This window comes from Pinus tabuliformis, chromosome 2_2 (genome assembly GCF_031772625.1).
Source record: "Pinus tabuliformis cultivar Carrire ecotype Pingquan chromosome 2_2, CPIR1, whole genome shotgun sequence".
NCBI classification, from domain to species: domain Eukaryota; kingdom Viridiplantae; phylum Streptophyta; class Pinopsida; order Pinales; family Pinaceae; genus Pinus; species Pinus tabuliformis.
Genome location: NC_142300.1, coordinates 100,493,105 through 100,506,700, shown reverse-complemented (window position 1 = coordinate 100,506,700; position 13,596 = coordinate 100,493,105).

The following is a 13,596-nucleotide window of genomic DNA, read 5'->3' as shown; positions in this document are numbered from 1 at the left end:
AAATCCAAAAAGGCACTAGGCACTAACAATTTAGCATTAGCAAAAACTTATCCTTGAACTCTTGAAACTTAGAGAACTCTTTATTTTTAATATTCATAAAGTAAATCTAGGGTTTCCCTAAGGAATCATCCATGAAAAAGACAGTACAAAATACCTAAAAGTGAAGTTGAAGACATCAACCCACATATATCTAAATGAATCAGATCAAGAATCTCTTTTGATCTATGACCACTACTTCGGAAAGTCATCTTAGCATGATTTCCAAGTACACACCTTTGTCTTCTTGATCTAGAAGTCCTACAATCCTTAGATCATGTTCTTCCATAAGGCTAGTGCTTCGTAATGTAGGTGAAAAAATTGTGTGTTGTAACTCAAACATTATATCACTCTCATGCACTAAAAACCATGGTTCATTAGATCAAGAAACAACCTATACAAGGCACCTTATTGTACACATTGTTAAGTTTCCACTATTCTATGTTGTTACAATTAATCTAGCCCAATTCTTATCTTCAATTGGCAATATTTCAACAACAAAAAATCAATATTCCAATGGCTCATAACAGTGGTAGATAGAATAATAAAAACAATGTAAAATAAAAGACAATCGAGAGAAATAACAAGAGACACCAAGATTGGTCAAAGACTAGGGGAAAACCCCATAAGGGGTAAAACCCCACAAAGGGGAAAACCCTTTCAAATTCTTATTAGATTGTCATAAAAATTTTAGCAGAGAGAGTACAATGTTCCAATTCACCAATCAAGAGTCAAAGTCAATCCTTTGACTATCCAACAAAACCAACCAAACAAAATCCAAGAGATGACCCCAATAGACAAATATGATCAAACTCAAAGTCTCCAAAACCAATCAAAGTCTACAATCAATGGTTAATAAAATTTTAGGTCACAGGATTTGGAGCCGAATTTTCTTCGATTAAACCCTTCAACTCTAGATTAATTTATTCTCCTTGCACGTGTGAGATCAAACCCTGCAATTTTTAGACCTGTACGAACCAATTCAAAGAAGAGAGAGAAGAACATGATTGATGCGATGTCCAAATTGTTGGGTGTGTGTTATTTTCTTTCCGGTCACAGTGGGGGGGTGGAAGGCCCCCTTATTGGGCAATTTGCAGGGGGACAGTAGCCCCCCTACACGGGGTAGGGGGAAATGCCCCGGGAATTATTTTTTTTACGTGGACCCAAAGATGGTGGGCAGACCTACCCATGGTTTTGTGCATGGGTTTTGCACATGGTTTTGAGCATGATGGTTTTTTTCCAACGGTATTTTGTAGATTTGTTCAAGGGAACTACGGTTATGTTCTAATCCAGGGTTATGGATTTGGGTTTATGAATTCTTTGACATGTATACATATGTATTGTAACATTGAATGGGATATAATGAAAAACAATATGGTAGTCTCAATTTTGGGGTCCAGGGGAAAACATTTGTGTATATTTGTTTTATGTTCTTTCCATTGTATATTTTTTGTTTTAAGAATTCATTTGTAGGTGATTTCTGTACAGGTTCAAAACCTACATATGAATGGAATATTGTTGGACATTGGATAAACCAACACTCCTCATGTGCTTCGTGACATGGACTAACTGCCTCTCATGGATCCATATCTTTGGTGATGCGATCATTGACTAACACCTGCAAGTTTTGGTATAACAACAATCATGATTCCAAACAAGTGGTATCAGAGCCTAGGTCACGAGATTGATACACACCCGACTTGCGTATGGGGGGTGATTCTTAGGTATTGGATAAACCAATGCTCCCGGTGTGTTTTGTGACATGGACTAACCCACTGTCATGGATCCTTATCTATGTTAATGCGATCATTAGCTAAAACCTGTGAGTTTTAGTCTAACAACAATCATGATTCCCAACACAAATGTGGTTGACTTGTCTTTTATTTATATGGTTCCAAGGGGTGCCTAATTTTTCTTTAAAGTCAACATGTACTTTTGTGACAATAGGAGAAATTGACTTAAGGATCACATTATGTCCTATCGTCTAGTGACAATAGGCGAGATCGACTTAAGGATCACACTTTGTCTTATTATCCGTTGATCCTCCATCGATACCCTTAAGAGTCAAGTGGTAGAACACCTACATCCGATGACTTAATTTAGATAGACTTACCTGGTCAGGTAAGGATCACACCCTATCTTGAGTCACCTCAACCTATTGGCTAGATGGGGAGGACCGATTCCAACAAGCCCGATTTGTACGTAGGATGTCAATTGGGGTATACTCTATCAAAACGATAATAGGCGAGATCGACTTACCATATGGGTAAGGATCACACCTTATCCTATTGTCTAGATTACCCTCAACCCCAACAGCCCTTAATTCTCCATTCTTCACCCTAGGATCTCAACAAGGGGAAGAGCACGCTTAGTGTTCTTGATCAATCAGGATCCTTACCCAAGAGGGTATCAGTTCAAGTTTTTCTCTAAAGACCAATAACTTCCCTTTTGGCAAAGCCTTGGTGAGTATATCTGTAATCGTCTCATCAATCAAAATGTGATGGAGCCTTACTACTCCTCTCTACATCATATCTCAAATATAGTGATATATAATTTCAATATGCTTGGACTTGTCATGAAATATGGGATCCTTTGTCAATCAGATCCCACTCTTGTTGTTGCAAATATATCACAGTCATATTCAGGACCTGCTCAAACATCTCTCCAAAGATATTTCTCAACCAGGCTACATCATAGCTAACCATGCTAGGAGAAATATACTCAGCCTCGGTCATGCTTAAAGCTACAGCATTTTGTTTCCTACTCATCCAAGATATCATGGCGGAACCCAAACTAAAGCATAATCTTATTGTGTTTTTCCTGTCAATAACATTTCTAGCCCAATCAGCATCAATGTAACCATGAAGTCATACATCTCCAATAGTATATCTCAAAACAAGGTTAATCATCCCATGCAAATATCTTAGTATTTGCTTGGAAGCAACCCAGTTTGCATGAAGGGGCTTAGTCATGAATTGACTCAATTTTTTTACCGCAAAGCATATATCCAGATGTGTATTCACAAGCAACATCAATGCCCTAATAAACTATTGGTACTCAGAAGGGTTCATCAAATCAAGTCCAGCAACATCTCTGCATAACTTCTTGAAGTTCATTTCCATTTGTGTGGCCAGGGACTTGCATTTTACCATTCCAAATATTTCCAACAACTTCACAACATATTTTCCTTGGGAAAGGAAAATCTCATCGGGTCTTTACCACACCTCTAGTCCCATAGAGTAATGCATCATACTAAGATCCTTCATTTTGAACTTAGAGGCCAACTCCCTCTTACATTTGAGCATCATAGGCTCACTACCAGTCAGGAATAGATCATCAACATATAAAACCAAAATCAAAGGCATACCTTGGACCACTTTGAAGTAGAGGTTTGGGTCAACACTGCATCCCGTGAATCCAAGCTTATCCAGGTAACTGTCAAAGTGGGCATACCAAGATCTGGGTGCTTGCTTTAAACTTATATAGTGCTTTCTTTAACTTGAAAATGTGAGTCTTCTTGTCCTTCACTTAAAATCCCTATGGTTTCTCAACATATACTTCTTCTTGTAGTATGTCATGAAGAAATGTCATCTTTACAACCATCTGGTGAAGGATCCATCCTTGACTAGCAACAAGGGAAACAATCGATCTAATGGTAGTGTAGCGGGAAATGAGAGAAAATATATCATCATAGTCTTATTCCTATTTCTAGGAGAAACCTCAAGCCACAAACCTTGCTTTATACTTTTCAATGCCTCCATCATCACCATGCTTGATCTTGTATGGCCATTTTGAAGTTACTCCAAACTTTCCTTTAGGTCCTAGAAAAACTTCCCATACATCATTATTCATAATCAATTCATACTCTTCTGTCATGGAATCCTTCTAAAACTATTATTTCACAGCTTCTTCAAATGTATGAGGCTTAGCTTGGATGACAGTGGTCATAGCTACAATGTATCCCTGGTAACGAGATGGCTTCTTGTTTTCTCTAAAGGTCCCTTTAGAATTAACATGTTTCTCAATATCTTGTAATGTGTCATGAAGCCACAATGGTATCTTCCTAGCAGGGGGATCACACAGAGGAAGATCCAAGGGGTCTATAGGCTCCATGGGATCATCATTAAGATCTTTCTCTAGCTAGGGCATAGAGGGATCTTATAGTAGGTCCATGTCATCATCTTTCTTCTCAAGAGGAGGCAGAGGAAGGTCCCTTGCTTTTCCAAGGGTAGCATCTTCGTTGAAAGTTACATCCCTAATAAACTTGATCTTCCTTTGACCAGATATATATCTTCTAAATGCTTTAGAGTTTTCAAAATATCCAACAAAAGTACCTTTCTTTCTGATGGATTCCAACTTGTTCCTCTTGTCCTTCGGCACATGGAAATATATAGGGCAACCAAATATCTTGAGATGTCCAATGTCGAGCTTCACTCCTATGAAAACTTCTTTGGGAGTCTTGTTATCCAAAGCTTGATGATGAACTATATTTTATACATAAACCGATGTATTTGTAGCTTCTCCCCAAAGGAACTTCGACAAATTTTGATCATGCATAATAGCTCGAGCAACTTCCATGATGGACTTGTTCTTTCTTTCAACCACTCCATTATGCTTGATATTATAAGGTACAATACTTTCCTTATGTTAATTTTTATTTGGGCTATATTTTTCTTTGCTTTAGATAATTTGATTTCATTATTTACATATTGAATTCACCCCACAACATCATAACATCATTAGCAACATAAACAATTATATAGAAAGAGAAATATCATCATCAATTCAACGGAATAGAAAGTAACAATAGAAGAAAATAATTCACACATAGAGACACTAGGATTGGTTGGAGACCAGGGTGAAACCCCACAAGGTTGAAAACCCTTTCAAATTCTTCTTCTTACCAGATTGTCATAAAATGTTCAGCAAAGAGCTCTTCAATCAAAAAACTATCCAACAAAATCAACTAAACAATATCCAAGAGATGAACCTAGCAACACTACTAATGAAAATCAAGATTCAAAAACATGTGGTCAACTATCAAAATCTATGTTCAACTATCACCTGAAACCCTAGGTCTTGTCTCAACAGTGTTTTGGTTGCACGAGTAGGATTTTGTGCATGCGGCTTTGGAAAAAAAATTTCTGTGACAACCCTGCAACTGTGAAATAAAAACCCTAATTTGTACGAGCAAGATTTAGACTCTTCAATATCAAAACTATAAGAACCAATCTCTATGAACCAACTTCAGACATGTGATAGCCAAACCAAAGAAGGGAGATGAATAAAAATGTTTAATGATAATTTCCAAATGAGGGTCACTTGACTTTTATTTATAGCCATCCAAGGGTGTCAAATTTCCTTTCAAGGTCGACTTGTCCTTTTGTGCACTTGTCCATTTCCATATTAAAAATATATTTTTCTTTAACCAAATTAAATTCTTCCAAGGGCTAGGAGGGGTCTTTCTTGATGAGAATGATTTTCAAAAGGAGGGAATTTGTCCCCGAGATGCCACATTCACACTCCCTCTCAGCTAGGGATAAATTATCGACTGAAACATATGGACCATCACAAATATCTCAAAAAAAAATGATCTTTTCTCATTTCTTCTCATCCCTGTTCATCTATGCTTATATATGTTCATCTATGCTCATCTCTGGTCATATATGCTCATCTATGCTTATCTTTTCTCATATTTTCTCATATGTTGAAAACTCTTGAATCTAAAAGAAGAAGAATTTGACATCAGAGGGGAGCCCAAGCTACCACCCTCTATCCATCAAGAAGCCACTACTTTCACCCAGAATCTTTGCGAGTGGGTAGCCCAATGCTACAACTTGGGAAACTCGTTATCGAGGAGCCAATGCTATCACCCAAAATCCAATGACAATAAGGAAGGTCCTATGGGACACTCTCACCTCATGTCCATGATAATGGGGAAGGTCCTATGGGACACTCTCACCCCAAGTCACCCTAACAAGCAATAGGCAAGATAAAAATTACCAAGCAAGGATCACAACCATCCCATTATGAAATCTATTATCACATTTAATGTTCTGAGGTCAGCTCAATTGGGGCCCTAAGATCTAGCTTCTATCAAATTTGTATGTGTGCTGCCATTTAATTTGGCAGTGCCAATTCTAATGATATAAAAGGAAGGTACTGCCAAAATAAATGGCAATGAATGGTTTTCACATTCATTATAGAAGCACTACAAAATTAGTAGACACCATATGTAACACGTCATTTCAATAAGTCATGTTGCCAAAATAAAATTCAACGCGCTGCAATTGTGCATCCGGTCAATGAGGGTTATAAAATTTGCCAATGTGAATCGAAGGAGATCAATGTTAATGTTTATTATGATTTGAGGTGGGATATATATATATATATATATATATATATATATATATATATATATATATATATATATATATATATATATATATATATATATATATATATATATATATATATAATTAATCTGAGTGGCCGACGAATATGAAGTGACAAAGCAAAGGCACTGCCAAAATTTTCTATAGCACTTTGTTTTTTCCCTGTTTTAGTCACCGTATTCAAGCGCGGTTTCCAAATAGTTGGACATGAATTTTTGAAAACCAAAAGAGGATTTTGGTGGGAAGAGACCCATTTAAAAAAACCTCTCTCAATGTTTACAAAAGTATCATGGTTTGGAAGATAGAAAAGAAATATTTGTGACACTTTTATTTAGATTTAAATATTTAATGATTTCTTGTTTTAGCCTTTCAATTTGGACGTGGTTTTTGATAAGATAAAAATGATTTTTTCAAATCTAAAAGAGAATTTCTTTAGGGACGAGCTTATTTACAAAAACCTATTTCAATTTTTACATAAATATCACGGTTTAGGATATATGAACGGACCATATTTCTCAGGAATTCACTAGATTTAAATTATTATTTTTTTAAATGCCCAACCAACTTTCAGTTAGAGATCCACCTCATCAATTCGACTTAAGGATCAAATATCTCCTTGATTATTTGTTTCATTAAGCTAAAGATAAATGAATAGGTTTTAGATCCATTATCTTTGTATCTTGATAATAATGTAATTTTCTATATAAACTGTAAAAAGAATGTAAAGAGGGTCAGGTTCTGAGTGAACTCTTTGGCTACATTGTATCAGTTAGTGTTAATATTGAAAGAAGATTTCCAAGCAGAAGAGTGGACATTTTCTTAAATATTCTTGTGATGGCATTTTATGGTATGTTTTTCTAGTAAATGTATCTCTTTCTATGTATTTCATATTTTGTATTTCCTCAATATTTGAATGAACGTATATGGAATTGGAATTCATCTTGTGATGCTTTGATTCATCAGAATAGAATTCATCTTTGATGCTCTACTCTATCACATTCAGATATTTATCCATGTCCTTTTGATATTATTACAAAATTCATTGTTGATAGTGTTATGTTTTAATTGAAGTGTTATTTCTTCCAATCACCATATTGCAGCAATTTTGATGTCTAATTGAATGTTATCTGCTTCGCCTTTGAGAAATAATTATTCATCAGTTAAGCCTTGAAACCTTTGATTGATATCTCATTTATGACTCCATGCCCAATGGATTTTCTCTTTGTCCAACCACTCATTACACCATGTTGACAGTTTTGGACCTGCCAACAAAGGGGATCTCCTCGATATGAAGTCCCAGCTAGACCTCACATTGTTTGGTGTAGGAGTCCCATCCGGTATGATGGCCCGGTTTCCATTTACTTAGAGATTTATCTTGGCTCTAGCTGTTAGCACATGAGAGGGTTACACTGGTATCTCCAAATAGCAAGGTACGTGTGCCTGGTGAGTGCGTAATGTAACTGTGTCAGGGTTTTATTACTACAAAGGGGGAGAGTAAAGTGAGCCTCTAAGTGAGAGGTAGTAGTACCACCCAGGAAGAGACACATGCGAACCAGAAAGGTCTATCCAGCACCCAAAGAAATAGTCCACAATAGATGTGGCAGTCGTTAAAACCAAGGTGAAGGGAACAACATGTACACCACTGAGCAGAGTATTCCACAGGGATGTGACTATCATTATAACCAGAAAACAAAGATGATCCATTGAGTATCCTATGGATTAGTCCACAAGGATGTGATAGCGATGATAGCCAATACACAAAGGTGGTCTATCTAGTATCTTCAACAATGTAAGTACTGAAACAACCAAATTAGTTCAACTGTCTTAGTACAGGTTAAGAAAACATGCATTACAAATGTTTAAAGAGTAGTCTTACAAACATCTACAAAACATGCGTGAAAATAAGTTTGCCTTCACAGGCTTCTAATTAAGAAAAAGTCCCAAGACACATCTATACACTATAAATCACTAGTCCCAGTAGTGGACATTGGAGCCACTCCTCGCTCCTCAAAGAGAAAACTACAAACTCTCAAGGCTATGTGGGAGGAGCCAAGGTGAAAAATTTCTTGCTCATACAATGGGAGGGTATATATAGCCAAGGGTGATGCTTAACCCTTGTGACTCTTGCACCACCCTCATGATCGTTCAACTTCTAATGACTTTTCAACTAGCATGACTCTTCAACTTCTTGTGTGTGTCCATTGGACTTCACTTTACATTACATTAAGTTAAAATAGATATGGCCCATGGTGGTATTTGGTGGGCTCCAGTATTGTAGCAATAATGCTACAACTCCTGGAGCTTCCTATCTCTAATTTTATCAACCCGGTAGTTCGTAACAAACTTGGAAGCGACGGTGCTATATGCACAAGTACTAGCTCTTGTCGCAGCTGTCACTTGGTCAGCTGGCACAAGTCCGCTAGGGCTCAAGCCAACTTCTATATGTTCTCAGAAGAAGCTTTTTAAATGATGAACGAAGGCTATCTTAGAGGAAATTAACCTACTTTGCAAGAATGAACTGAAAGCCAACCAAACATGGAAACCCTAGTAAACCCTAATCTGACTAGTTTAATCTCTATGATGCAATGGTGGGAGTGCAAACTTCTAGAAATGATGCCATTACTTCTAGTGAGATGAGATGCATGAATTTGAACTACTTTCATTGAAGAGAACACATTTTTGTATTTTTGCTCAAGTGGGTGGAGTTATTGTGATTGTGCTTCTTACTAGGTCTTGACTGTGCAGGGGTAGTTCGGAGGGAAGGAAGGCTGGAAAAAGGTCATGAAGGCTAGGAGAGGTTCCAGGGGAACTCTAACATCCTTCCAAGGAAGTCCACAACGTTCAGGTGCTTGGCAACTGAGTTTGCAGGCTTCTACAGGATGTTTGCAGGGGATCCTACAGGAAGCTCGGGATTTCTACAGGAAGTCTGCTAACTTCTACAGGATGTTCTACAGTTGGAGTTTTGGGTGATGGAGGAGTCGAGGAGATGTATGGGTGGATAGGTAGGATGAAAAGGGAGCTTGTGATGGCTCTGGGACAGAGAGATCAGATGGAGAAAGAGTGGGTAAAGTTGGTCGGTGGATAGAAGGGTGGAAGCAATGAAAAGCCAAAAAGATGGAGCTACGTGAAAAGTAGAAGGGTTGGAAGGCAAACGAGCTGAACAGAGGATGAGTAGGTGACTTGGGCACGGTTGAGAAGAAGATAATAGAACAATGATGCGCAGTGTAAATGAAACAAATCCTCTATGTCTTGCACAAAACCGAGAATTCATCCACCTATTCTAACTGTGTTATTAAACCAACGAACATCAATGTAAACTTTGGAGAGAAATCGTGCATGGTGTTGGAACGAAGAAGTATTGCTCAAGATCAGAATGCATGGATGGATCTACAATTGAAATGACTGAAATGATGGTGTTGCAGCTTGCATGAACGTATAAGACTGCGTTTTTTGGTGGTTGGTACGGTCTACACCCCCAATCTCTAAACAGAGATGGCAGTGAGTGCACTGTCAACCTTTTCTTGGAGCTCTAATGAATACTAATCTTCCTATTCTAATCTAAGCTACTAAAAGCACTTTAACCATAAACTAATCCTACTCAATCACATTAAAGAAATTAGACCAACAGACTGTGTTTTTCAAATGCATGTCAAAGCAAAGAAATGAAGTGCTGAAAGGAAAGACAAGTAACAATACAAGGAAAAGGAGGTCTATTGCTCTCAGGTTGGGCCCTAACCTGAGAGCTATAGCTCCCTTAAGAACTCAGAATTGAATCCAAAGCTGCCTGCCTTTATTAAATAATCATGAGTCTAACAACATGACAAAACTGGCTTACAAAAAGCAAAAACCGAGCTATAGCTCATGCTTAGAAATTGCAACAGTAGTTCAAAAGTTCAAAAAGCTCCTATCAAAGGCTACGGCCTCAATATTTATAAATGATGAGGATCAAGCTGGCTTCCTCAATTAGTGGAGCTCGGCTGTCCAACTAAAAGTAAACTGTTGTTCCTGTAGAATCCGTTGGCTGCCTTTTAGCTCGGTGGGGATAGCTGTTGGAGCTCGGAGTTGGGGTGGAGATCACGAGGGAGGTCATTCAAGACTGTGGACAACCTCCCTATAAACCCGCAATGCCACCTTTGATGTCTCCTTGTCCCCATTTGTGTGGTTTTTGCTCCATTTAATGCCAAAAAACCTGAAATCATCATGTATTAGTCACATAGGAATAATGCTTGTCCTTCTTCCTACAAATAACACGAATATACTAAGAAATGATGAATAAGTGATAAAAGATGAAGGGTTGAGCAAGGTAAGTAGGCTAAATGAGCCCAAATTGTTACCAAAAATTGGGGCTCATCATCACCCCCCAACTAAAATATTTGCTCATCCTTGAGCAATTTTGCTCCAGCTCCTAGTCCTTGGCCGAGAACTAGGCTCCGGAATACGCTCTTTCTTTCCTTCTCTTGGTGGCTCTGCCTGTTCTTCCCTTGTTGGTGATGAGGGTGTCGCTCCTTCCCTCTTCTCTGTTTCTTTGACCTTGAGCTGGGATTTTGAAGCCGATTGGTCTAACCTTCCTTTCCAAGTAGTTGTTTTTGGGCTCCCCCTCTCGTAGGTGACCGATATCTTCGAGGGGGACCTCTCACTGGGTGAAGTAGGGGCATCCCCTGTAGTGATTTGGCTGTTGGATGGGGGCTGTGGCTTGCCCGCCTTTATTCTCGCACTTCTTCGAGCTTTAAAGTATAGAGGGGTCTCCCTCTTTCTCTTCTCTTTTGGCTTAGGTGGCGTGCTGAGGGCGGACAGCACAGCTGCTGCCTCCCTTGCTAGGATGTCTGCCTTCTTCTCCTTGGGTTTCACTTTTTCAGGGCTTCCTGTAGAAGACCCTGTTTTAGTCAATTTCGGGCTTCCTGTAGAAGACCCTGTTTTAGTAATTTTCGGGCTTCCTGTAGAAGACCCTTTTTCAATAATTTTCGGGCTTCCTGTAGAAGCCTGTTTCAGCTTTCCTGTAGACACAGGTGTCACCACCTTGGCTTGCTTTGCTGCATGGGTTTTGCTTTTTGGCTTGGCTGCGGGTGCTGATGAGGTACTTTTGCTGATGTGGACCTTCTCCGCTTTGTCCATTCTGCCTTGCAACCTTTTCTCTCTTGCTGTCAAGATGGGTGTGTCATCTTTCTCCTTGGCATCCTTTTTCTCGTGCTTCTTCCTTTGTTCTTTCTTCTGCATTGTGGTTGGGGTCTTCTGGCCTGTTTCTTTCTTTCCCGCGGCCACTGATTCTTTCTCCTCACTGCTGGAGGAACCACTTTCTTCGGTCAACATCCTTATGTCTCCATCTCTTGTCAAATTTCTGAATGCTTCCCATGAGAGAGGAACCTTATATGAATGAAGCGCATCCTCCACGAGAAGTTTGATCAATCCATGGTGGGATACCTGGTCTGGTATGCCTTCTTTCAATTTTGTGGCACACTCAATTAGAGACTGTAGCAGGAAATAAGGGATGCTCAGTTTATTTTCTACAGGAAGATCAATCTGGTGCCTCAATTCAGTGAGAAACCGAAAGTGATACCCATACACAATGCTAAAACGGCCTTCGCAGGTTATATACTTCATGATCTACAGGCTAACTTCATTCCATGGTGGCAGTAAACTGGTTCTACGCACCCCATTCTTGTCTTCCGAGAATTCCTCCTCTCGGGGAAAGAATTCTTTCTTGGCATGTTGGCTCAACTTCCTTTCTTCCTTATCCCATGGCAAACCCATTGGAAGTTCAGTAATTCGACTGATATATTGCGGGGTGAGCTTGAGGCTTAGGCCCCTGAAGTTCACGGTGGCCAATGTTTTGGATTTCGGCCTCAAAGCTTGTAAAAACTCTTCTGCCACTTCGTCGTCATAACCCTGCAATTTGTCACAGAAGGATATCCATTGCACTCGTGTGAAGAGCTCCACTACCTCAAGATTTTCCCTTAACTTTGTTGAATCAGTGGGTTCCCGTCTAATAAACCCACCCGACATGATAAAAACTGTTGCTTTAACTAGAGGTGGCGAACGCGGAAGAAATTTGGTCTACTGAGACAGAGCGTAGAATTACGCTTCTGTCATGCATATAATCCACGAAGCTTATCTCTGAGGACCTTAACACAGCTTAATTACACTGACATCCTGTAGAACGACAGTTTATGCACAGCAGACAACAATTGCAACAATTTCCTACGACCAGACTGTAGACGACGATTCTACCACCTTCAAAAGCCAATTGCATGGAGAGTTCAGGTTTACCTTTTTATCTGCCACCTTTTGACGTGAGGAACCCGCCTTCCTGTAGAAACAGCTTTCCTGTAGGAGCAGCGCGCGATTTCTGGGAAAGACTGCAGTTGGTCTGCGCTCTTGGTGTTGCTTCACAGGCATTCTGATAGCCAAAGGCTCGGCGTATCGAACTGCAGAGGGATCCAGATGATCACTCGAGTTCCAAACAGTGAATGATAAATGCATGGGGCGATCTAGCCGATTAGATTTGAATCGGCGGAATCCGTGGCATGGGGGTGAGCTGTCCCCGTCGGACCGTTGGATGACGTCATCCCATCATTTGCCTGCAAGTTCACTTACTGCCACATCATCCCCCCGCAGATCCGCCGCCGTCTCTTCTGCTAAATACGTTTTTCCCGACGGGATTGCTCTCACGTGTGTGCTGCCCATTCCTTTTTCCATGGCCGCCACCCAAACATCCGACTAGACCATTAACTGGTCGACGTGGCCAGTCAGATGGCCATACAGCCGCTCAACCCATTCACTTCACACTTTGCAAACAATTCAAAGTAAAATTCTTGCAATCTGACGGAAGAAAGGGTCGAGACACTTACCTGTGCGGCCGCAACACGATTTTTTGGTTTTTGGACGATGATGAGTGGATTCGTTTGCCGCTGATGAATTTGCACAGGCCCGGAGGTTCATGTTTACAGGCTGCCGATGATGGATTGGATGCTGTGGCTGCATGCGCCCACGTTTTCATTGCATATGGTCAGTGCTGTGATTGGTGTACACTCTAGCGGGCTTAACTGTTACAGGACTCCCGCAGGATGTCTTATAACAGTTCTTCCTCCTCGGGTGCATGCTGCACGATGAAGGATTTGGCCTCCCGATCACGCTCCCTAAGCTCATGGATGTTTGGGATGGATATGGT